Source organism: Jaculus jaculus, chromosome 1 (genome assembly GCF_020740685.1).
Source record: "Jaculus jaculus isolate mJacJac1 chromosome 1, mJacJac1.mat.Y.cur, whole genome shotgun sequence".
In the NCBI taxonomy this organism is placed as follows: domain Eukaryota; kingdom Metazoa; phylum Chordata; class Mammalia; order Rodentia; family Dipodidae; genus Jaculus; species Jaculus jaculus.
The window spans coordinates 69770042-69794509 of NC_059102.1; positions in this window are offsets into that span (position 1 = coordinate 69770042).

The window sequence follows — 24468 nt, forward strand, 5'->3', positions numbered from 1 at the left end:
GGAAGAGAATTGGTAATTGTATCTCCTTATCTTCTCTCACATTAGTTATTATCCTAGTTTAAAATTGGCTTCAGATTGGTATCCCGGTGTATTTACACTTGAACCTATATTGTCAGCCCTTTTCCCATCCTTGGACTTAGTCTTGGTTCAACCTATATTCTTGAAATTGCCTCCAAATGATAAAGATAGTCACACTAACTTGGTTGGCATGTACCTTTTTGGCATGATACTATAGTCAGCTTTTGCAGGTTTATGCTGCAAACAAGAGCCCCAAATACCAACAAGTTGTTGCAACAAACTTCCATTTATTTTTTTATTTTTTTTTAATTTTTTTGTTCATTTAAATTTATTTATTTGAGAGTGACAGACAGAGAGAGAATGGGCATGCCAGGGCCTCTAGCCACTCTGCAAATGAACTCCAGACGCATAAACCCCCTGTGCATCTGGCTAACTTGGGTCCTGGGGAATCAAGTCTTGAACTGGGGTCCATAGGCTTAACAGGCAAACATTTAACTGCCAAGCCATATCTCCAGCCCACAAACCTCTATTTCTCACATTATATGTTGATTGCAGCTCATTCCATGCCCTCTTTATCTAAGAACAAAATCTGAAGAAGGAGCCACTACTAGGGCATGTTAGTTTCAGAGCAGAGAAAAACAAAGGTGGAATAATAATATCCCTTCGTGTGGTGAGAGGATCAAATTTGCTCCTGTTTACACCTAGGCCTAAGTTTCAGTTTCCTGGTAAGGCAGGCAAGACTTCTGGGAAAAACCACAAACAAAGGGCTGTTAATCAACAACGACTTTGACATGTGGCCTGGGAAGATAGCCACGCAGGGCTGAGTCAGTTCCTTCAATATGCCTGGACTATGACCAAAAGAAAAGGACTTGCCCTAGATAGCGGGCTCCAGAGATGAGTCAGTTCCTGCAAAGTCTCTGAAACATATCTAAACATATCCAAGGATGGTAAAATCTGGCCACAGCCAATCAAAGGTGTACAAATGTGACTGCTGCTTGCTTAGCCAATCACACTAGAAAATGACCTAACCCTCCTAAAATTCCCCTAGCTGTGCTTTAAAGGGGCCTTCATGCTCCTCTCAGGGTCACCATTTTGTATGAATGGTTGATCCCCACATGCTGGCTGATTCTGCAGAATAGAAGCTTTTTGCTTTTACATACTATTTGAGTCTAGGGTCTTACTTCAGTGATTCTCAGACCCTTACAGTGGGCTCTCAGAAATGTCACTTCTCACATGCAATTGTCAAGAACAAGTCATAATTCCAAGACACATGCCAATGAAGCAGATATAACCCATCCATGAAGACAAGCGAGGCAGAAAGAGGCTTCTATCTTTATGCAAAAATAAAATCTACAACCCAACATGGCTCAGGGAAATTTTGTGGAAGAGGGGACAGAAAGAATGTCAGAGCCACATGTTGGGTCATGATATGCAGAGACATTTATCTTACCCATAACTGTGGGCTAACTGTACAATGCACGACCCATATACCTCAACAAGTAGGGGTCAATGGGGAGGGGGTAAGTCATGGATGAGCCTAATAATGGTACCAAACTGACTGTATTTGCTGAATACAAAACTAATTAATAAAAAGTAAAGTAAAATAAAAAAAGAAATGAAATCTACCAAGAACCTTCAGAAAATGTCTCCAAGAGCATTTTACATTGCCTGGAAATGGCTACTTAGGACTAAGGATGTCTTCCTTGAGGTTGATGAGACTCAAAATTGCACCATCCCTGATCATCTCCATGGAATGGAAAACTGGTGTCTTTAATATTCATTACTAGAAATATCTTCTACTTAAGGTAAGACTATTAGCTCCCAAATGGTTTTTTTGTTTGTTTGGTGCTACTGATAATGCTGATCTCAATTTTGACCCTTAAAAGGAGAACACAGGAGTGAAATTCATACTCAGTGTTGTCAAGGCAAGATTCTCTCTGAAACCTGGAGGGAGAATGCTTCCTGGCCTCTTCCTTGCTCCTGGGGGGTTGCTAGTGATCCTCAGGGCTTCCTGGCTCTCAGTACGGCCCTTTCATCTCTGCCATCGACATCACTGGATGTTTTCTCTTCACATGCCCATCTTTTTTCTTTTAAGCTCCTCTCATAATAAAGAAACTAGTCATACTGGATGAGGACCCATACTAATGAACTCATCTTTACTAGGTTGCCCCCGACCTGCGGGGCCAATGTTACATGGGGTGGTCGAGGAGGGCTGCAACCTAAAAGAACAGGCGGGAAAGAAGAAGGAGACCAAGCGGAGGTTTTGTCAAGGTCTCGTTTAATGTTGGATTTTTTAGCTCTTTTATAATCAACCAGCAGGTAGGGCAATAAGGAGGGAAAAAAGGGGGAGGGGGTACAAGGGAAGAAGTAGGGCCACCTGGCCGTAATCTTCTGGAGCATCTTGTGGTATTTCTGGAATCTCTCTTGTGACATCTCCCAGAGCAGTTGTTTGTTCTCAGGGGAGGGGCTGCATGAGGGCTGCTAGTTCTCTTTTGTTCTCAGGGCAGTGAGGGACCATATGAAGGCTAATAGTTCTTCTTTTGTCCTAGGGAGGTCAGGTCATGGTCTCTGACATTTCCTCCCTCTTTATATAATTGAAATGGGCAAGGAACCCTGTCTTAGGCTATATGGTATGTTTCCAGTCCCAGCACCAGTTACTGAGGATGGCCCGCCTGTCTTAAGCTATGAGGGCTGCCTCCACCCCTGGATCCACAATAATCCCGTCATTGGCCATGATCACAGCTCATGGAAGGTGATCCACCTGTCTTAGGCTATGTGGATGGCCTCCAGGGAATGGGCCCTACAATATTCTCATCTCTGGTTGCAGCCATAGCTTAGCGGTATGCCCATGGGCTTGGTACCATAATAATCCCGTCATTGGGAGCCTCGCAGCCATTTAGGGAATTGAAACCATGACCTATTGTTAGCCAAGGGAGAAAAATCAAGTCGGGCCGAAGGAGAGCCAAGGGGTGCCTCATGTGTTTGGCCCTCTTCTTCTTGTAGCTGAAATCTGTGGTAATGGACAGTCAACGAATTTCTGGTGGCAGAATCAACCTGTTCTTTGACAAAAGAAGTTAGTCGTTTAAATGTCCAAGGTCCAAAAGAAAGAAGAAGAGGAGTCCTATGAAGGGACCAAGAATAGAGGGGAGTAATGTGGAAAACAGAGAAGTGGAGAACCAGTTTTGGTACCATGACTCCTGCTTTTCCCGGTTATGCTTTCGTTCCTCCAAACTGGAACGGACCTTGTCAATGCTATTTTGAACTAGGCCAGTTTTGTCCGTATAAAAACAACATTCTTCCTTAAGTGCAGCACAGATTCCCCCCTCTTGTAGAAAGACTAGGTCGAGCCCATGTCTGTTTTGGAGAACCACCTCAGACAAGGATACCATAGAGTCCTTTAAGTCTTGAAGACCCTTTTGTAATTCCTGCAAGTCCTTATCTACTGCCAAAGAGAGTTGATTATATTGTTGTTGGGAGGTGACTAATGAAGCGATGCCTGTGCCTGCTCCGGCAGCACCCAACCCCAGGATAACAGCAAGAGTGATGGCAGTGATAGGCTCCCGTTTGGCACGTGACGGAGATGTTCCTCCCTCCCAAAAATGGAGGAACTCATCTTTGGAATGTATTGTTAGCTTGGGGAAGAGCTGTACAAGGACACAATAATCTTTGTGAGCTAAGAAGGTGGAAGTTACAACATAAGGAGTGAGACCAGTAGAGCATGCAAAGTAAGTTCCAGCAGGGGCAACAATATAGAGAAAGCTAGAGTTAACAACATGAGTGAGATTGCATGTTGTTTGAAGCTCTATAGGGGGAAGCATGGATGGACCTGCAAGCTGAATTTGCATTTTCGTAGGCTAGTTGTTTTAGGAACTTGGATTTGGCACCTCCCGGGCTGAGAATACGTTCTGCTGCTTCAGTGAGTCTGCCCACAAAATCAGTATAATCCTCTTGGGCACCCTGAGTAATTTTTGACAAAGGGGAGGTAACAGAACCCAGTGTAGAGTTCATTCACCAGGCAGCAAGGGCCGCATTGGCTGTCTGCGCCAGGAGGCCGGGAGGAAAGCCCCGCTGATGAGCCTCAGTGGCATATCTACCTTGACCTGCCAATTTATCAAGGGTCCAATTCGCAGTGGGCGAATTGGGGTCTCTTAAATTAACCATAGCAATTGATTGGCATCTGTCCAAAAAGTCCACCTTCCAGGATAGAAATTGACCATGGGTTAGAACCAATTGGACAACTCAGGTCCATTCTCCAGGGGTTAAATGACCCCTCCCCCCCCGAGAGGTCCTCAAGGAGGGAGAGAGTAAAGGGGGCTGTTGGACCATATGCCTGTACTGCAGAGTGAAATTCTTTTACTTTCTTAAACCACAGGGGGTGATAGTGAGTCTCAGGGGCCTGAGCCCCTGGAGTAGAGGCGGGGATTCTAATGGGGGGGACTAAAGGGTCATCGGGGCCTTCCTCTGCCTCGGAGGTTTCATCCTCATTATCAGAGGCTGGAGGAGAATCATTATCATCAATGGGGCATCTGAAGAAGAAATTTGGGGCATGGTGGTGGAGTGTGTAAGCACCGGAAAAGCTAAAGGACATTGTGAAACAGGAGATTTTTTAACATTTTTGGCCGAGGGCTGTTTAGGGGGTTTTAGTATAGCTTCATTAATTGAATTTTACGGTAAGTTTAAATCTGAAGAGAGTCAGGCAAAATCCTTTTGTAGTTTAAGAACATCCTGTAATTCAGTTATTTGTTTAGTGAGATGTTCCTTAGTGCCAGCGAGGGCAGAGGGAAAAACCCCCGAGGATAACAAGGTGGGAGCGCAAATTGGAGAGGGATAAGGAGGGGTTCTAAAAGAGAGTGCTGATGCAGTCGGAGGCCAGTCGGGATTGTGGTATTTAGCAGCCTCATCTTCAAGAGAAACAGCATCACCCGGATCGAGTGGCTCGGGATCGCAGTTTTTTGAAAAAACTGGGTTAATGAGGGGTGTACATCGAGAAGCAATTTCGGGGGGAATAGGCTCGGGTAAGAGCAGATATAACTTTTCTATTGTTCGGGGGGCACCAGAGTTATTGGAGCTACAATTCATATCGATAATGACTGACGGGAAAAGGGATTTCTCAGGAGGAGAGGAAAACGAAACTAAAGAAACGCCGTGCAAGAGAGGGCGGAGGCAGTATTCAGGGACAGAAAGGAGTTGTTGTTTATCTGGATCTGAATGCGCTTCCTCCACTATGTCTCTTATGAGTCCCCAGTAGGAGAAAATCGTGGAGGGAATGGAATCAGGTCCCTCCTCTAGAATACAGCGATTTAGGTCTTTACCAACCTTTTGCCATTTTTCAGGATGAATATCAGGACCAGAAATAATGAACCAGGGACACACTTTGTCAATGAAAACAAAAAAATTGACGAGGTCCTTTTTCTTAACTCTAATTCCTCATCCCTGAGTGAGCTCTTTAAATCCTTAAGAAAAAGAGCCTCTTTACTAAGCTTTTGGCCCATTCTGAAAATCAGACGAGAATGAAAAATAAGGGCCCTGACTTACCGTGTCCCGTAGCCAAAATTGCGAGCGACGAAGTGGCGGGGCACTCTTCAAGATGTCTCTTGGCGTCCCGAGGAGATCTCCAGCTCGGTTAGTCGTCCGGTCAAGACCCGTGCCTCGAGCCCCATGTTGGGCGCCACTTGCCCCCAACCTGCGGGGCCAATGTTACACAGGGTGGTCGAGGAGGGCTGCAACCTGAAAGAACGGGCGGAAAAGAAAAAGGATACCAAGCGGAGGTTTTGTCAAGGTCTCGTTTAATGTTGGATTTTTTAGCTCTTTTATAATCAACCAGCAGGTAGGGCAATAAGGAGGGAAAAAAGGGGGAGGGGGTACAAGGGAGGAAGTAGGGCCACCTGGCCGTAATCTTCTGGAGCATCTTGTGGTATTTCTGGAATCTCTCTTGTGACATCTCCCAGAGCAGCTGTTTGTTCTCAGGGGAGGGGATGCATGAGGGCTGCTAGTTCTCTTTTGTTCTCAGGGCGGTGAGGGGCCATATGAAGGCTGTTAGTTCTTCTTTTGTCCTAGGGCTGTCAGGTCATGGTCTCTGACACTAGATTACAACTGTAAAGATAATATCATAGTGATAGTTACCAGGGAGTAGGACTTTTATTAATTTGGGGGAGAAGACACAATTGAACCCACACCTGAGTAACGACAGTTTAGATACAGTACCAATGTCCTAATTTAGCAGATTAGAGCTGGTGCCTAATTGAGAGAGATGATGCATCATCTCTGTGTGAGAGAGTCATATCTCACTCATGCCTACCTTCTGTAGAGATCAGTATTCCACCTATGCCTACCATTCCTAAGCATAGACCTCTTCTGCCTGTGGTCTGTTCCCAAGAGGCTGAGAGCCATTGTCTTAAAAAGGAACTGGCCAGTTTGCTGCCATGCTTACAAAACCTAACACTCATCCCCACTCTAGCTAATACATTTTCTTATTAACCTCATATTATGGCTGTAATGATGTCGATCTTTGCCATTATGATGGAGTTTAGGGAGTACTTCAGACACCAATGCTGTACACTGCTAGTAGAGGTGATCATCATTATAGCTTATGTAAAATTTTAGTCTGTTGTCAACATCCCAAGAAAAGTAAAACCACCATTATTAATGGTTCAAAGCAAAACAAGATGTGTGAGTAATTTGGGGGGTAATGAATGCTCTGATTCTGATTGGCTGGGTCTAGTGAAGAGTGGGTGCCAAGACCAAATGGAAACTCATCTTTCTAAAGCAATCAGGCCATTCAAGGAAACTTAGCATAAGGCCTATTATGTCATAGACACCATAGAATTTTAGAAAACAGAAAACCTACCTAAAGTAAAAGCCCTTACCCAAAATAGCAAAAGAGTAAGGTAGTGAAATTTATAGTGATGTTCCTTATGTGACAATGCTCTGCTAGAAGCTTCATGTATATTGCTATACTCACAGGAGGAACAGTGTCTATTGGAATTTGTGATGTGCCCAGTGTTAGTCTAAGAATTTTATATACAGTAACTAATTTATTACTCATAATAACCACATGAAATAGATACCATTATGCCCTGCTTGTCTCAGAAAACAATGTAGACACATTCAACTGTCTAGAGTGAAAACAGAGCATGCAACACCATCCTCAGTCCCTCTAGCAATCCGTAGGTGCATGTAATCTCCCTATTTTGCAAAAGAGGAAATTGAATCTTATGAAAATTGCATAATGTGAGGCAGTAAAGGTGATTCAGACCTGAGTACAAGTCTTTCTGTCTGAAGTCTGTTTCCATCACTCAGTGCTGTCTCACATTTGGAAGTCATGGGCTCTCTCTCATGCAGAAGTGGCAGCTGACAAGTGAATGGATTCCTGTCAACATGCACAAATGGGATGGATGAGTTCAGGTGTCTTTGCAGATCTCCCCTGTGCATTATGGTCTTAGTACGAAGGGCTATAAAACAGGGATAAAAATGAAAGGACTTATGAGTACTAAAAGGCTATAAAATCTCCTTGGATTTAGACTGCAACAAATCAAATGCAGAGAGGGATAGCCTTCCTGTCACTTTCTGTGCTGTAGGAAGAAGGTCTGATTCTAGTCCTTCTAAATGCTTCAGCACTTGGTAGCACAAGATCCAACTCCTGTTTGGAGAATGCTGCTGCTTTGCATGAGCAGAGCCAAGATGGCTCCTGTTGCTAAGAGGTCTTGGTTATTATCTGATTACAAATTTTCTAACAGGGATCTTAATCCATGTGCTGGGTAAATAATGGCATTCCTTCTCCATCCTATATCACATAGACAAATTGTTTCTGGCACCAATGGAATTTGATGCCTGTGTTAGTATCCGGCAATAGTGTGATTAGTAAGGAAAGAGGAAAAGATCGCTGTAGATTATTATAAAGGATCTGCCAAGTTGGGCAACAGAGAATATTTAGGTGAGTTAAATGGAAACATAAAAGTAGCATAGCATATAGTCAATTGACATATTGGGTAAAATTTTTGCTCTGCAAAGAAGAGACTTATAAATATTTTGATTCACTTGTTTTATTAAGGGTTTGATATTTGCATAGCATTAAAAAAAGATATTCTAAACACATAGTAGGTACTCAGTAAATTACTGCTATAGAAATAGATTAATGTCGTTATTAAAAGGGGATAATGTCATCACTAAAATTAAAAATAAGAGATAATAAAAATGTTGGAACATTTATGATTTTACTTTATATGTTGAGGAAAGCTACTTTTAAAATATTCATTTCCTTTCACCACTGCTTTTGTCGCCTCTCTCCCTTTATGAATAATGTTAATGCCTTATGTAAAAACTACATGTTGTTAAATATACTTTATAAAGACTGTGACTGCTGAGTTCTTGAGGATTTTCTTTTCCCCCAAATGAAAATATTCATTAGCTTTGGCTGTTCTGATTACTAGGAAATTACGACAGTCAAAAATAGGGACCACAATCCATTGTTCTATCTGCTATCTTCATCCTGAGCCTCAACTACAAAAACGTTGGAAAATAGCTGGTAACATTGCTTGCTACCCATTCTCTTCAAGTTGTTTATTCAAATTAGGTTAGGTTAATCCTTCCCTAGTGGATAAGAATGCAGCAGAGCCTGCTGAAGTCCCTGGACTCCAGAGGGAAAGGGAGGAACTATAGCCTTTAGGAAGAAAATTCACAGAAGTTTGCCAAAAGAGACAGTAATATAAGAACAGAAACAACAGCCTGGGAATGCAAACTGAGCGGAAAGTGGAAGCATCAGTGAGAGATATTTTCACTCGTTTCAGGTAACAGGGAATTTAGATCTTCTGCTAGCCTGTTGAGGTTTGAATACAATAAAGTAGAATGGATAGTGTGATGGACAGAGATCAAGCAATATCTGACTGAAAACAAATAGGGAAGAATGCCAGTTAGATGAATGGAGAGGCCAACAAGCAATTTGAGCAGAGGTTGTGGACAGTCACCAATGTCCAGACAGGATGACCAGAGTTGTGGATGCTAGGGTTTAAAGAGGTACCCAGGAAATCTAGGAACAAGTAAGCTTTATAGGGATATCTCATATCTCTATCATGTTTTTTAGCTTAGAGAAATTGAAATTGTACCCAAACTGCTCCTATTCACATGAAATAATAATCAAGGCCAATTGGTTCAAGGAAAAGAGGTGAGCATCAGGGATAAGTTGGAGGACTAGATCATGGAAACAATTGAAGGTTCAGGATTGATTCAATATGAATTTTTAAGTTGTTTTCTTTAATCAACATACAAAATAATGGGTTTCTTTATTGCATATGCACTGGTTTTGTTGCTCCTCCTCCACCATTCCTTGCCCTTATGCTTTTTTTTACCTTTCCATCTCATTTGGGCTCCTTTCCACTTTCATGTCACATTTATTATTCTCTCTCCTTCCTTCCTTAAAGTCTCTTTTTCCACCTCATTGTAACCTTTCTAGTTTCATGACTTACATTTATACCACCCCAACACACTCACACACACATACACACACACACACACACACACACACAAATAAAATGTAGGGTCTACATATGAGAAAGAACATGTGGTATGTGTCTATCTGAGTTACCCCATAATATGATAATTTCCAGATCCATCTGTTCTGCAAATTCCATGATTTCACTTTTTTTTTTTAACTAAATAAAAGTCTATTGTGTTTATGCACATCTTCATTATGGAGTCACTCATTGATGGACCTCTAGATGGGTCCATTCCCTGTCTATTGTGAATAATACAGCTATAAATGTTGATATGTCCAGGAGTAGTTTACCTAGGTCACATGTAGTTCTATTTTCAGGGGCTTTGTATGTTTGTTTGTTTGTTTGTTTGTTTGTTTTAGGACAGGGAGAAACTGCCATGTTAATTTCCAAAGTGATTGCACCAGTAGTTAACACTCCCACCTAGAGTGAATAAGGGCCCTTCTTTTTCCTGATCCTTTCCAGCAATTATTGTCATCTGCTTTCTTGATGAAAGTCATTCTGAGCGGGTGAAACAAAATCTCAAAGCAGTTGTTTTTTATAATATCATTGAAATTTTATTTTATGGTATTTTTGTGCCTCTGTGTGCATTTGTATTTGAATGTGTATATGAGTGCATGTGCACCTTGGCATATGTGTGGAGGCTATCATTCCTCTCTTTAAAAAAAAATATTTATTTATTTGACAGAGAAAGAGGGAGAGAGAGAATGGGCACACCAGGGCCTCCAGCTACTGCAAACGAACTCCAGATGCTTGTGCCTCCTTGTGCATTTGATTAACATGGGTCCTGCAGAATCGAACCTGATCCTTTGGCTTTGCAGGCAAACACCTTAACCACTAAGCCATCCCTCCATCCCCATTCCTCTCTTTTTGGAGAAAGGGTCTCCCTTGGGTTTTGTTCTTATTGTTGTTGAGGGGTTTTTTGGGGGGGGGAAGGGTTCATTTGGTTGGTTGATTGTTTTTTCTTCTGGATAGGCTTGTCTCTCTGGCCTGCAAATTCACAGATTCTTCATGCTCTGCCTCCCATTGTCATAGGCACATTAGGATTACAGACACAAATGCTACTTTGCATCTGGCATTATATGGGTGTGAGAGAATTAAACTTGGTTCAGTAGGATTGCAAGCAAGTGCCTTGGGCCACTTATCCCCCATAGCAGTTTTAAGGTACATTTTCTTGATAAATAAGGATGTTGGACACATTAAAAATTTATTGAATATTTGGGTTTATGCTTTTGAGAAATGTCTGTTCAGATCATTAGCCTGTTTCTGATATTTTATTTATTTATTTGAGAGAAAGAGAGAGGGAGGGAGAGAGGGGAAAAGGAAGATTACAGAGAGAGAATGGACACATCGGGGCCTCCAGCCACTGTGCATAAACTCTAGACACATGTGCCACCTTGTGCACCTGGTTTACATGGGTACTGGGGAATCGAACCTGGGTCCTTAAGCTTCCCAAGCAAGTGCTTTAACAACTAAGGCATTCCACCAGCCCATTAGTCTATTTATTAGTAAACATTTGTTTTGTTTTATTTTGTTATTTAATTATTGCAGTGCTTATGTACTCTTGATATTAACTTCTATCTGAAGAATCACTTGCAGAGATTTTCCTCCAATTCTGTAAACTGTGTTTAATCTGTTGATAATTTCATTGCTATCAAGAAGCTTTTTAACTTTGTGTAACCTCAGTTGTCATTTCTTAGGGTTGCTTCCTATGTTAGAAAGTTCTTGCCCATGCCTGTATTATAAGTTCTTTCCCTAGGTTTTCCTCCAGTAGGTTCACTGTTTCAGCTTTTACATTAAGGTCTGAGATCCATTTTCAATTGATTTTTGTGCAAATTGAAAGATATGTATCTACTTTCATTCTTTTGCAAATGGGCATCCAGTATCACCAGTATCATTTGTCAAATAGACTTTTTTCCCTAGCATATGCTATTTCTACCTTTATCAAAAATTAGTTGTATTGATTTATTTCTGGATCCTCTAGTTGATTTGACTGCTCTACATGCTTGTTTTGTGTTAGGACCATGCTGTCATTGTCACTATGGCTCTGTTTTATAATTTGAAGTCAGGTATTGGAATACATGCAGAAATGTTCTTCCTATTTTGGATTGTTTTGTCCATATATGGCCTTTGTATTTACATAAGAATTTTAGGAAATTTTTTTCTAGTTCTGAGAGGCATGCTATTGGAAACTGCACTGATTTGAAGATTACTTATTTAGTGCCATTCAATATTAATTTAATGAATACTTTATATTCTCAGCATGGAATATAGATTTAACATTAGGGCATATGCTAAGATTGGGAACAGAGCAAAGACATTATCCTGTGCAAGTAGATAGAAGTTACAAATATAAACGGTACTACAGTCAAAGGCATGATGGAAGCACAGGAAGAATCTTTCACTTATCTTGTGAAAATTACAGAATGTTTCCAAGGAGAAATAATTCCTAAGAGAAAACCTCAGGATAATGAGAAGTTCCACAGATAAGGAACATGTGCTAGAAATGAAAATGTAGATCTAGAGTACAGTACACACACTGCATACTACAATGGAAGTCATCCAGTGCTGGTGGAATAGAAGGGATAAAATATTCTGATATGTGGCTAGAGAAATTCTAAGATGTAAAAATCATTTAAAAAGCCAGGCATGGTGGTGCATACCATTAATCCCAGCACTTGAGAGGCAGAGGTAGGTGGATCATGAGTTCAAGTCCACCCTGAGATTACATAGTGAATTCCTGGAGCCTGGGCTAGAGTAAGACCCGACCTCAAAAAAAAAAAAAAAAAAACTAATCTTCACTGTCAATTTAACTAGATTTGGAGTCATGTAGGAGTCACCCCTCTTGACATATATGTGAAGGCATTTCCAGGAAGTCTAACAGAGTAGGAAGACCCACATTCAATGTGGGTGGTACCTTGCCATAGGCTATGGTCCAGAACTGATTAAGAAGAAGAAAGCCTGAGTGCTAGCTGTGTGCTTCCTGACTGCAGACATAATGTAACAGTTGTTCTCACACTTACCACCACCACGAGAGCTACTCCTCCTGCCACACCATGATGGATGAAACACACTTCCTCTTCCACTTTGTCAAAGTGATGAAAAAAGTTCTGCAGTGGAAAAGAGCTGGTTTACATCCTGACACTCTCTAAATAATCCATCTCCACTCTAATGTAATGGGAATTATTTTACTTCACTGCATATGCTTTTAGAATCAAAATACCCACACGGATAGGTTCGGCATCCAATTAGAAATGACTATCCGGGAAATATAAAAACTGATTCTTTCAGATTTCTTAAAACACCATTAGAATTCTTTAAGATTTTAGTAGGACAAAACAGATTTAAAACTCCTTTCTAATGTGTATCAGTAATGTGAGCCAAGTTCCCAGAATAAGGCCATCTCCTCTATGTGAAAGAAAAACAATAACATGTGATTCCTCACTTCCAAGTAGGTGGGAAAGTTTAATTGCATGTTACCCATAAGGCAGGATGGACTTTCCAGAGAAACAACATTGAGTTGCACCACTCATGTCATTCCTCTTTGTTTTCTGAAATGTTCACGTGTTGTTGATTAACGTGGAACTTTGGTATCATCTCATCTTCTCACCACAGATCCTTAACCTTTCCGGAAGGGTTAGGCTTTTGTTCTTTCCTTCCATCTCTTGAGGATTAAAGTTGTGAACTTCTCTGCTTCCCATTGGCCATCCATTTACTAAATCCTGATATGGTTTTTCTTCATATTCTTTTACATTTTGTTCCAGAGATGGTCCACACCTTAGAGAGAACTTGATCTTCTTAAGTACCTTCTTCAACTTCAAACTTTTTGTTGTTGCTTTATTTTTTGAGAGTGGCAGACAGACAAAGAGAGAAAGAAGCAGATAGACAGAGAGAATGGGCACGCCAGGGCCTCCAACCACTGCAAATGAACTCCAGATGCATGTGCCACCTTGTGCATCTCGCTTAGGTGGGTCTTGTGAAATTGAGACTAGAACCAGGGTCCTTAGGCTTCATGGGCAATAGCTTAACTGCTAAGCTATCTCTCCAGCCCCAACTTTAAACTTTAGTGGCCCCAAGCCAGATTCTAATCAAGTCAAGAGAGGTTATTTGATACTATCATATTTACACAGTTCTCTCAATTTTTCAGGCCCCTTAATAAAAGGTAAGTGTTAAGTCATTAAGATGGAAACATGATGCCTTTCTAAAACTAAAGACAGATTTCTAACTCTTTCAAGTCACTTGTGACCTAGTATCTTTAGTGTCCAACAATCTGCCAATGCTACTTGGTTTTATTTTTTCATGTATTATTAACCAAGAGAGTTATTATCATTTGCTTGCTTTCTATGAATAGAATTTTTATGATATGTTCCTATAGGATGGTTAAGCCTTGTGAATGAATCCCAACTACCTTTTCTCCTCAAATGAAATTCTTTGTTTTCATGCTTATTGCAAAACAGGAATGAATATTATTAATTCTTGATGGGAATTTTAAATTTTAATAGAAACAGTGGAGTTTCTCAAGGTTAGATTCAAGAGTTAATCTTTCTGGCATTTAAGTGTTTAAACAGATATGTCACAAACCACAAAAAATATTAGATAAATGGGGAAAAACATTTTTTACTAGAAATGTGAAGAGATCAAACAATTTCAGTGTATCCTAAAAGGCACAGAAAGCCACTTATAACTTCATCATTACACATTGTTGACACAAAAGACACAGCTCTCACCTCAAAGAGAATAAGACATAGTTTATTCTAGAGCCAAGTATTAGTGACCATGGCTTAGGAACACATAGTTAGGTTACCCCTAATTCCATGTTCTGCCATGTTAACAATTTCGTGAAGATTTTATAGTTACAGAACAAAAGAAATTCATAAATCGAGGTACCTTTCAAACTCATTGGCTGACCATCAGATGTGCAGGTTGCAGCAAAGCAGGAAATCTCCACCAAAGAATTGAGATGCTGTCTGATGACATTCTCACCCCTTGGCTGGGTGGAAGCTGGTGGTCTGTCAGTACATTCCAAAAAGGGTCACATTTGATCAATTGACAGTCATTAATATGTTAGGTCAGGCACAGAGTTGGGCTATTGAGGTAATTAGGCTTTGGCCTTATAACATTTCATCTCCCTGTGATCATAAGTTTTATCAGTCTATTCAGCCTTGTTGGAAGTAGGTGCAGCAGATACAGAGCTTTTCTGGGAACTTTAGTTCACAGCATCATGTACAGGTATTAAACTATCATGCTCCATTATAGAAATATATACAAATTGTGTGCTGATTTTTTATTCCTTTATAAATTATCTTTTAAAATATCCTTATTAGAAATAAAATCTAAGAGTAAAGGAAAAAATTAGACATCATATGGATGCAAATTCAAAGCAAACTTAATTGGGACATGATACATAGGATAGATAAATAAGTTCTGGAAAGTAGGAAATTACATTAAAATTATGTAATTGTGTTTTCAATGTTTTTTGAAACAGAGTCTCATGTATCCCAGGCTAGCCTCGAGCTCTTTATGTAGCTGAGATGGCATTGAACTCCTGATTCTCCTAACTGTGCCTGCCAAGTGCTAGAATTATAGGCTTGTGCAACCATACCTGGCTCAAAATATGGAATTCTTCCAGAAAATAAAAGACCGAAAGCAAGCAGGGCAACATGCTGAGATGTATAAGTGGCAAGTACATGGACATTCATTTTATTATTAGACAGGGTTCTCTAGAGAAACACAACTTATAGAATTAATTCTATTTAAAAGGGAATTTATCGGATTAGTTTACAGCAGTCCAACAATAGCAGTCTGTAGACTTGAAAGCTAAGAAACCAGGTAGCTGTTTAGTCATATGGCTAGACACCTCAGCAGTTCCTAGCCAGCACTGAAGGCCTGAAGGCTTTCTGGAGAGCTGCTATTCTTCAGCCCACACTGAAGGAATGAGGAAACTTGTTTCCAGTGCTGAAGAATAGCTGAACAAGATAGATATGCTTACAAGTGAAGACATTCACAAACAAGCAGCAACAGCAAGCAAATGGGAGAAAGAGGATCTTTTCTCCCAGAGCTTCCTTACATAAAGCTCCCCTCTGGGAGGGCCGCCCATTCTGAGGGATGGGCTCATTTTGGAGGAAGGACTTCCTCCTTTAGTCAGTCCTTCTTGGAAGCAATCTCAGAGACCCAATCAAGAGGACTGTCTATGGATTCAGAACAGTATCAAGTTGGCAAGAGAACTTCAACATCACAGTTATTTTATTCTTTTCCACATTTAAAATATACATATAGTTTTATAATGATAGTAACATATATAATAGATAAATTTTGGAAAAGAATAGAATCACATTGGTTTCTCCCTTAAGTAATCCTTGACACTCTTTTGCCTCAGCACTTTATGTCTAAAAGGCAACAGAAACCCAGTCATGAACTTGTACTTTTGAACAAGAAGAAAAAAATGCATGTGTCTTTGTGACTTTTTATTGAAGGGCCTATAAGACTAGTTTATTGAGTTATTTTGCTTAGAAGCATATATTGTTTTCATAAGTTGGAATGCCGTTAGCATATGGGGGAAAGGCTGAACACACTACACCACCCTCCAGAAACAGAGGCTTTGTGCACACACATTTTCTCACTCAGAAAGTGAAATGCATGGGTGCTGTGATGAACAAGAATTGACAATCAGTACTGAAGTTTGTTTCCTTCTACATGTATAAACTTTACTATTACTTTGAAAGAAGAAAGAATTCTAATAGACCTGAAAGAATTGCTGACCTTCAGATAACTGGATCTTTTCTATAGGAGATACTGCTGTATTCTTGCTGGTTCACCTTAAAAAGCAGGCTGAGAACTTCTAGCTCCAGATCCAGCAGTTAAGGAGTTTAGAAATTACTGCTCACTCCATTATAATAGCAGTTAAAAGGCTGAAATGAAAAACTGGCAATTCTTAGATCCATCACATAATGAACAACCCAGTTTAAAGACAGGCAAAAGAGCTAAACAGACGCCTCATCAAAGAAGATGCATAAGTGGTAAGTAAGTGTGTGAAGGGATGTTCAGCGTCTTACACAGTAGGTCAGAAAGGAATTGCAGATGAAACAATAATGTGTACTTCTGTGCCCTACTAGAAAGTCCAAAATCCAAAATACTGACAAGGAAATGCTGTCAAGGTGGTGGAACACCAGGAACTCAGATTCACTGCTGCTGAAAGTGCAACAGATGGCAGCCATTTTGTAAGACAGTTGTTTTAGGAAACTAAATATTTTTACCATACAATCTAGTAATCATGCTCCTTTGTATTTATCAAAGACAAAAGTTCATGTATGTATAAAAAGCCTGCATTCATCCTAGGAGATATGTTCATAATTGCCAGAATTTAGAAGAAGCTAAGAAATCTCTAGCAGATGGATAAAGAAATCAATCTGCAGTGACAACAACAAAACAATGGGATATTATTCAGCAATAGGAAAAATGCTAATAAATGTATCTTACCAATTGAAATCAACCAATCTCTAATGGCTAGGGAATGTATATGATCCCAACTATATAGCATTATGCTAAATTCAAAACTGTGGATACAAGAGAAACTGCTCAGTGGCTATAGGTGGTTGGGAGAAAGGGAAAAATAAGTAGAATACAAAGATTTTTAGGACAGTGAAACAATTCTGCAACACACAGAAATGATGGATATATTCTACTTTTGCCCAAATTTATACATGTTCAACACCAAGAGTGAGCCCTAACATAAGCATCAAACGTCAAGTAGTAATGACGTGTGCATGTAAGGTAACTAGTTATAACAAATGCTATATGCTGGTCTCTAGTCCAGACTGTTGTTAATATTAGTTGTACGTGTCAAGATGTAGGAAGTATGTCAAAGAACTTTCTTTACCCTATATTGACTTTTGCTTTAAACCTAAAACTTCTCTAAAATTAGTTGATATATTTTTAAGCAGATTGTGGAAAACAACTAAGAAATTTAAATCACTCTGCTTTTATCTATATGTTCACTGATTCTACACTATAAAAGATAATTTAATTTCCATGATTTTCCACAACTTCCTCCTCTAGCACACATTTATTAATGGCTCCCAATGTGTGGCTTCCTAGTCATTTATCAGGAAGTCTACAGTATTGATTTCCATGTTGAGTCTCCATTCTATGGGCTGCATGACATCATTGTAAAATGTTTTTAAAAGGACCAATGAGTATTGTATTCCCAAGATCATGTATACGTGAAAATGTCTTTCCTTGGCTTTCTTCTTATTATTAGAATGGCAGATTAGCTGGGCATGACATATAGAGCTAGCCCAGTGGCTTCACTTAGAAGTCTGTAGCACACTGAGTACTAAACTCCACAGAGTTGAAACAGGTCTGATTTTACTTCCACCTAATTTTCTCCCCTATGGTTGCCTAGGTTTTTAAAACCTAAATATCAATACCTTTATCAAAACATGCTTTAATATTTATTAGCCAGTAAAAAGGTTTCATGGTATGCAGTAATTCTTTGGCTATTTATATGTAATTGTTTCTTAATTTTCTTTAACTCTCAGAAATTGTTTTCTATTCTCTGGCTCTATACCATGAGGGACAGGACCTACATCAAACTATATGTTGATGATCTTTGTCTTTCAATGAGTCTTTGATCCTTGAGTAACAGAGTTCTAACCCTCCTTGGGATTTACCAGTATTATCTCATGCTATCTGTCCTGACTTCTTTTTGTTTTCTGTTGTGACTATTCTGTCTCTTGCTGCTTACAACTTACTCATTTTCTATTTCTATAAATAACCATGATGGTTTTATCTCAGCTTCCTTACTTAGCTCTGAAAGTTTCTGTTTCATTTCATTCAACTTTTAAAATCTCTTTGCTTTCACTACATTGCATTCATATCCTATTTAAATCCATCTATAGTATAAAATAGCCACTCTTCTACTCTGACATTATATTTTCATCCAATTTGTATTATAATTGTATTCTGCATTCAGCATTCTTTCTTTCAACATTCTTTTGCTCTAGTAAATCCCATATGTTAGGCCTATTAACTCATTTGTTTGTTTTTTCATAGAATGTGTGAATCATCCTTAATGTTTTCCAATATTAACAGCCACCTGATATTTTCTCTCTTTGTGAACTTGGAAAGTGAAAGGGCTGGCCTGGAATCACAAAAGACTATCTATTTAGGTTTTTTCACCTATGGAAAGTCAGTTCTATTCTCATAATTCCTTTCCCATAATCCATCATAGCTCTCTGAAATCCATCATCCTCTAGCTGTCTGACTAATTTGGCTGGCTATCCTTGTAGATTTCTGTTATAGGGAAATTTTCTATGAATTTATTCCAAACTTATTCCAAAGACTGTTCTTCTTATTATTTGATAAAGTAATAGAAAATGTCAATATTTAGTTGGGTGTGGTGGCTCATGTCTATAATACCAGTAGTGCCTTAAGTAGGTTTATCAATGTGCATTTGAGGCCAGCTTGAGTGACAGAATGAGTTGCAAGTCAGCCTGGGCTATGGAGACCCTACTTCAAAAGAACTAAACAAGGAGCTTGAGAGATGGCTCAGCTGTTAAGGTGCTTGCCTGCAAACAGAATAACATGTATTTGATTTCCCAGTACAGTACAGTACAGTACATGTAAAGTCAAATGCACAAAGTGGCACATGTATCTGGATTTCATTTGCAGTGGCTTGAGGCGCTGGCATGCTCATCCCCCCCCCCTCCTTGAAGATAAATAAATAAATAAAATATTCTTTAAAAAATAACAAAACAAAAACAAAAGAAGCTTTAGGAATTATTTTCACTTTTTCTTTGTTTAATCTGTACATGTGTGAGTGTGTGTGTGTGTCATGAGTGTCTTTGTTTGTGTGAGTACCAGCATGCATGTGCCATAGCATGAGCATGGGCATCAGATGACTACTTCTGGTGTTGGTCCTGCCTACTACCCTCTTTATGGCAGAGTCTCTTTGTTGTTCATTGTGATGGACAAAGCAATTAGAAGTAAATGACACAATAGCCAAAACTACTTGCAATGGATGGGCTTGTCCAAATCTAATAGTTAACTGAACTTTCTGTGAAATGATAGAATTAGCTCTTAGACACAAATATAAATATATATATCAAAATACTTTAAAAATAAATGATTGAGCAATAGCATCATGTGTCTCAACTTTACAACTTAGACAGTTCTTGGGGTTTTTTTTTTGTTGTTGTTGTTGTTTTTGGTTTTTCGAGGTAGGGTCACTCTAGCCCAGGCTGACCTGGGATTAACTATGGAGTCTCAGGGTGGCCTCAAACTCACGGTGATCCTCCTACCTCTGCTTCCTGAGTGCTGGGATTAAACACATGCACCACCACACCCAGATAGAAAGTTCTTTTTATTTATTGTTTCTAAATAAAAGGTACTATGAAAGAGCATTTCTAGTAGAAATAAGGGAGACTGGGATTAGCAGTTATGACATTTGCCTATAATGACTAAGGACCCAGGTTTGGTTTACCAGGACCCACGTAAGCCAGATGCACAAGGGGCACATGTATCTGGCGTGTGTATGGAATGGCTAGAGGCCCTGGTGTGCCCATTCTCTCTTTCTCTATCTGTCTTTTTCTCTCTCATAAATAAATAAATGAAATTATTTTTAAGTACTGCTTTTGTCACTTATCCCATATTAAAATGGTGGTTTAGAAATATAAAATGTTCAAGGCACCCCATGAGGTCTTTTGTGAGCCAAAACACAGAAACTAGCTGTAAAGGATCAGCAAGGAGGGAATTGGAACTCAGCGGAAACTCTCAATGTTGAGTCTAAAAGAGGTAAGAGGTATCCAGAAGTGTTACACATGGAGGGAAAGAATAACATTATCAAGTCAGTCACAAAGTCATGGTCCAGGTCATTATACATAGATGTGAATGTTTCAGGGTTCACAGATCATAGTAGCATTTAAAAGTCCCATAATGCCACAAAGGAAGGGTAAGTTTGTCATGTCCTATACCTACATACCTATAAATTGTGCTTAACTAACTCATTCATGTGCTTCAACCTCACAAACCTAATTTGAAAAGCACAATGTATGTTAAATAGGTTGTTGCTTAAGGAAGCATCACACTTAGATCTAAGCTCCTCAAATTGGAGGAGCAATGTGACATGAATTCCATTCTTCACAAAAAGAAAAGCTCATCAATGTGTCATAGATAGTTCCACAATGCTGGCATGAACATCCAACCAAATGCAGTTTTATAGGACTAAGGGATTTATTTCAATCTTACAGAATTCAGGGAAAGTCCCATCAATGCTGGAAGCAGCTGGCACCCTGTCAAAAGCCAAGCAGAGAGAAAAACCACCAGCATCAGGCAAACACCAAAATGTTGCAAGTGTGAACCTGCAGCAGCAAGCAGGACCTCCAGAGCCCAAGCCTCACTGCATACCTCTGGGCTGGAATTCAGATCGGCCCCTAAACACATCTTTGGTTTGGACCCCAGGATTAGCCAGGCAGCTGGAGACCCAAGTTACAAGCTTTAATAAAACACCTGAGTGTATGGGGGACATATATTCAAGCTACCACACATGCTTTGTCCATGTAAATCCCAAAAGGTCATAATTTCATATTAAAGAACATCCAGCATACAAATTAATTTTAAAATAGTATAAACTTTTACTGAATTCTTACATTAAGAATACCTAAAGATAAGTATATCTAAAAGAATTATGAAAATATTTTTCTAATCCTATTACCACCTTCCACATAGAGCAGCTGTTCACCACCATGTCCCTGTTTTCTTCATAGTTCAAAGTCACCCAAAGTCCCTCTCAACCTAACACCACATCCCACATATCCTCCTTGTTGGCCTCTGGTGTTTCCCCTTTAATACATAGTTCATCTCAATCCACATCATTCCAGTTTCCAGTGCTTTATTCACCAAGGTTCCATTCTGTAGAAAGCCTAGGAACTCATGCAGAAAGCAAAGAAAAAGTTAATTAAAACTTAAAAGCCTTTCATTACTTCCAAAAATAGTTTATAGAAAGTAGGAATAGGTTGAACCCACCTGTAGTATTTATTTCATCCTACCTCACCAATAATATATATGCTCTTTCCTTTAAAACAACATTTTGTGAAGTAGAAAACTAAGGCCTTGCCTTGGATGTGGAGGGTGCAGAAAAGTAACAGAAAATCTTCAAATCATTTTCCATGTTCATCCACCAAGAAGACTTTAAATCCAACTTTACAAATTCAATTTGAAAAAAAAACCACTCAAGTCAAAACTAACATAGATAAACAAGTCAAGGTAAGGAATAAACCAGGGTTAGCCTTCACAGTAACTTAGTGCAATCTGGATGCTTATACTTCTCCCAGCAACTTCCGTTTTTACAATAAATTTTTATTAGATATGGACATATTTAGTATGTAAAAAACACATGTTGGTACCATCCTTTCCCTCCTTCCTGCCATTTTTCTGAAGAGGTCTTCCTCAATCCCTCCATGGGGATTGTGAGTCATGCATTATGGGGGTGGTCAATGCCTCTGTGCAAAATGTCCCAACTTATGGCTCTAAACAACCTTCCCACCTCCTCTTCCACAAAATTACCTGAGACATGCTAGGAGCATTTTAAGTCTACTTCAGTGATGGGCAATTAAGAGCCTCTGGATCTCCAGTTTGGTAAGTACTGAGTGCCCTCAGTATCTGACTCCATCACCATTATGCTGGTATCAGATTCACTAAGAAAGCAGCACTCTTGCTCATTTCCCCAGTTCCTCTGTGGTTTCAGCTGGGACCAGGGTGGAGTGCACTGGGTCCAGCTCCCATCTGAAAAAGAAAAGCAAATTCTATAATGGAGAATGAAGTTAGCCCTGGTTAAATGGAATAACCATTGTTAATTTAGACAGAATTAAAAGGGCATAGACCTTATAGTCTTAAGGTTAGTGGGACCTTGACAATGGAAAGCAGAATCATTATCTGGATAAGATTTTGACTTGTTTCCCAGTTCCAGATATGGTTTCCTTTCCATTGAGTGGATCTGTTAGCTAATCCAAGAGGAGCTGGTTACCCACCATGTCTGTGTGCCACTATTGCACTTGTGTGAGCATCACCTCAGGTTGTTTGCTTCTGAGTCACTTAGACTTTAAGTTGTTTGGACAGATGTTGGCCACTTTCCCCTGGTAGTTCATGTAGCATCATTTAAGACTTTCCCTTCCCCCAAGCACTACCCTCCCTATGGCCCAAGCCTCCAGATGCCATTCAGGTATGTCAACAACTCAAGATGATCCAGGTTAGGAAGGACAGATGTGTTAGACCATGCGATGGATATTTTCTGTGATTGTGTGAATTCTATTCCAAGTTCGGCCATTTTTCTACAAATTTTAATGTGTTAATTTTTTTTCCTGCTGAGTAGAATTCCATCATTTATATATACCTCATCTTGGTTATCCATTCATCTAATGATGAGCATCTGTGTTGATTCCAGTTTTTGGTATTATAAATTGAGCAGCTATAAATATGGTTGAGCAAATATCTCTGAACTGAAATGTGGAGCTTTTAGGGTAAATGCCTAGTAAGGGAATAACAGGGTCTTTTGGTAACTCTTTATTCATCCTTTACAGGAGTCTGCATATTGATTTTCATACTGGTTGTACTGGCTTAAATTCCCACCAGCAGTGAACGAATGTCCCTATTTCTCGATAGCCTTACCAACATTTGTTTTCATTTGATTTTTTAATGTTTGCTATACTTACTGGGGTAAGGTGGAATCTCATAGTTGTTTTCATTTGAATTTCCCTAATGGTTAGGGATGTTGAATATTTTCTTAAGTGTGTGTAGGCCATTTTTAATTCTTCCTCTGAGAACTCCATATTTAGTTCTCTGCCCCACTTTTGACATGGATTGTTTTATTTTTTATTGTTTAGTTTTTAGTGTTCTTTGTAGATTCTAGATATTAGGTTTCTTAGTGTTATAGCTGGGACAGATTTTCTCCCATTCAGTTTATGGTATGTTTGTCTCTGCAGAAGCTTTTAGCTTCATGAGATCCCATTGGTTGAGTGCTTATATAATTTAATGGCATACTAGGGTTTTGTATAGGAAGTCTCTTCCCAGTCCTATATTGTGGAAAGTGCCTCCTATTTCTTTTTTCCAGTAGCTGAAGAGTTTCAGGTCTTATATTGAGGTCTTTAATCCATTTGGGCTCGATGTTTGTGTATGGTGAAATGAGTAGCTCTAATTTCATTTTTCTACATATGGTCATCCAATTTGTCCAACACCATTTGTTGAAGACACTGTCTGTTTTCTAGTCTACATTATTGGTACCTTTATCAAAGATCAAGCAGCTGTAGTTACTTGACATAAGGTTTAGGTCTTCAGTTCTGTTCCACTGGTCTATGTTTCTGTTTTTATTCCAGTACCATGCTGTTTTTGTTACTATGGCATTGTAATATAACTTTAGATCAGGTATGATGATACAACCAGATTTTTTTTTTTTTTTTTTTTTGGCTGAGGATATGTTTGGATATCTGAGGCCTTCTGCCATTCCATAGGAATTTTGTGATCATTATTTCAATCTCTGTGAAAAATGAGGCTGGTATTTTTATTGGTATTTCATTAAATATGTATGTTACTTTTGGTAGAATTACCATTTTCACAATATTAATTCTACCTATCCAGGAACATGGGAGGTCTTTCCAACTTTTCAAGTCCTCTTCTATTTCTTTTTTGAGTGTTTTTATGTTTTCATTACATAGGTCTTTCACATCCTTGGTTAGTGTTATTCCAAGATATTTAATTTTTTGTTGCTATTAAAAATGGGACAGCTTCACTGATTTCTTTCTCTGTATATTTGTCCTTTGCATATGTAAAAGCTACTGATTTTTGTGCATTGATTTTATATCCTGCCACTTTGTTAAAGGAATTTATCACCTTTAGAAGTTTTGATATGGAGACTGCTGGGTCACTTATATATAGGATCATGTCATCTGCAAATAGGGCTAACTTTTCTTCT